Genomic DNA, 3,270 nt, shown 5'->3' on the forward strand with positions numbered 1-3,270 from the left:
TTATTTTTAGAATTGTTAATTGGTCTACATATGTGAGTATGTTTTTCTAAGATTACAAGGACTTTGACAATCAAGGACTCGGTGTCTCTAAAACTGCACTGGAATAGCCTTACACAGGAGGGAGTTTGAGAAATACACTAGGGATCATGACAGAGAGTAAGAGGTCTAACATGTGGACTGATCAAGAGGCTACATTTACACCTTTATTCCTCCTTTCTGCTCAACCTTTAATGGATACATCATTGTGTTATCGAGCAGAAGAGTTATCATTTCTCAGGACATCATTTTCAGGTCTAGCCAAGGGCACCCATCAACAGAGCCCATCATCACCTGCGGTTGACCAGAGCTCTAATTTGGCCGTTATCAATGAACTCTTTTGTAAGAAAGGTTGACTAAGTAGTGACCTTGTCTGTTTCACAAGATATAGAGAGTTCTCCCTCTAAACTCCCTTAAGTTTCAAGACCTTTCTTTCTTGTTAATGTCTGGGAACCATAGATGAAGTATAAATAACCACTGAGGGAGTGGTGCGATAGAGACATGATAGCAGGTCAACAATCCAGCAGGCCAGAATCCTGCTCTTGATGAAACTATTAATATCACAACCGGAAAATCTATTGGCACAGTGGTTTCAATATCTTAAACTTATACAGAATTTAGAATGAAAAAGACAACATATGTAATTCAGTAAGTGGAGTAAATATAGGAACCAAAATGCATACCAAATGCTCATCATATTGTCAAACTAGTCCAGTTCCATGTATTTTCTTTTTTTGACATTTGATTGACCTGGGGCTTGATCATGTTTTTGTAATAATTTGAAACATTGTACTTCCCATGCATTTTTCCATAGCCCGCTGTATTGTACTGTATCATATAGCTCTTCCACACCAGCCAAATTGCTCCACAACTTGTTCCTAAAACACTCTCAGCTGGTGTGGTGGCTCATGCCTGTAATCCCAGCACTTTGGGAGGCCGAAGCAGGCGGATCACCTGAGGTCAGGAGTTCGAGACCAGCCTGGCCAACATAGTGAAACCCCGTCTCTACTAAAAATATAAAAATTAACCAGGTGTAGTGGCGGGTGCCTGTAATCCCAGATACTAGGGAAGGTGAGGCAGGAGAATTGCTTGAGCATAGGAGGTAGAGGTTGCAGTGAGCCGAGATTGCGCCATTGCACTCCAGCCTGAGTGACAAGAGCAAGACTTTGTCTCAATAAATAAATAAATAAAATAAAATAGAAAATAAGCCTTACATTCTGACTTTTGGCTAGAATCCCTTCCACCCTCTTATCACCTTTTTCGGAGTTTTGGCCTTTCTTCAAGACCTAGCTAACTTGATTAAAAGTGTATGGTACTAGAAAGGCAAAATGACCACTAACTTTGAAAGACTTTATCCTGCAGGCAAAAACGATCCCAAGAGGGTTGAACGGGGGTATGTGCAATGTGATCAGAGCTTTGTTAAGGAATAGAACTCTCCTTCAAGAGATTATCATCCCAAAATAGGTACTTGTAGTGCCTATTGTAGTTCATTTAGGAGAGTTAAATATAATAATTTGTGATGGTTACTTTTTGAGTAAGTTATAGACTCACTTAAGTCATGAAACTTATGTAAGGTATAAAAATCTAAGCAATAGTAATTTCGTTCTTAAATTTTTTATTTTCAAAGTGCTTCATGCACATTATTCCAAAATAATACTGTCGGTGTTATACCATGAAAGATAACTGATGGACCCTAGATCTAAATGCCAGTAGTACTATCATGGCAAGGAACTACTCCTGCTTCAAATTCTAAATAGCATTAGGTCATTAATTAACTCATTCATTCATTCAAAACATTTTTTGATTTCCTATTCCAAGCAGTGTTAGAGGCACTTGAGACAAAACAGCAGAAAGAACAGACAAAAAATCCCTGCCCTCGTGGAGTTTATATTCCAGAAGGAGAAGACAATGAACAAAATGAATAGTAAAAAATATGATAGGTTAGAAAGTGATAGATGTTACAAAGGGAAATGAAACAGGAAAGGGGGATAGGAGGCAGAGAGAGGAGACCTCGTTAAGGAAGGCTCGCTGATAAAGTGATAGTTGGTATAGAATTGAAGGAGGTGAAGCAACACGTCAGAAAAGAAGAATATTTATGGTAGATTGCAAAAATGAACACAAAAATTGCCATTCCTATATCCATGTCCTTGGGTAGCCCCTTTCACACTGATTCTAGATTTAGTCATGTGACCTACTTTGAAGGTGTGACAATAGCAATTATGACCCAAGCAGAGACTTGAAATGCATTATGTGCTGTGCTTTCTCTCTCTCCCTCTTTCTCTTGCTCTGTCTCTCTCTCTCTCCCTCCCTCTCTCTCCTCAGAAACTTGTGATCACGATTATGTGAATGAGCCTGGGTTATATTGTTAGATGATGAGAAACACATGGCCAATTCATTCCCATTGCACTATCAACATTAAACCACTGCTATGCTAATATAAAAGCAATGGACATAGATGTGTTGCAATAAAACTTTACCTATAAAAAGAGTTAGCAGACCAGATTTGGCTACTAGCCTGTAGTTTGCTGACTGCAGCTCTGGACCTTCCAGCCTCAGCCAAACTTGTTGATGAGAACTGTCCAGTCAACCCAGAGAATCATGAGAAGTAATAATTGATTGTTGTTTTACTCCATTATGTTTTAGGTTGCTTTGCCATACAACAAAACTTAACTGCTACCATCTTCCAGACAGAGGAAACTAGATACAAAAATCCTAAGAAGGTAGTAGTCTTGAGGTACTTTACTAATTATAAATAGAGAAATGTTGCTGGAGCCAAGTGAACAAGGAGGGCAGTAGAAGGAAATAAGGGCAGAAGAAACAGGATGGAGTAGGGAATGGGATAGGCCTAATGTGTGAGCTGTGAGGACCATTGTAACAGAGGAGTGACATGATTCGGCTTCTATTTTCAAAGCTCAGTCTGGCTGCTGTATTGAAAATAGTCTGTATAGTACCAGGGAAAAAGCAGGGAGATCAGTTAAGAGTCTGTTGTGACAGCCCGGGTGGGAAGTGGTGGTAGATTGAATACGGGTGGTAGCAATGGAGGTTGTGACAAGGGGTCAGAATCTGTGTATATTTTGCCTAAGATTCATGGATAATTTGGATGTCAAGTACATGAGAAAGAGAAGAATTAAAGATGACTTTATGGCTTTTGTTCTGAAAAATTGGAAATTGCCATTAATTTGAGATGGAGAAGGTATGGGGAAAAATATGAGTTCTATGTGGTACATGTTCCCC

Source organism: Rhinopithecus roxellana, chromosome 7 (genome assembly GCF_007565055.1).
Source record: "Rhinopithecus roxellana isolate Shanxi Qingling chromosome 7, ASM756505v1, whole genome shotgun sequence".
Lineage (NCBI taxonomy): Eukaryota > Metazoa > Chordata > Mammalia > Primates > Cercopithecidae > Rhinopithecus > Rhinopithecus roxellana.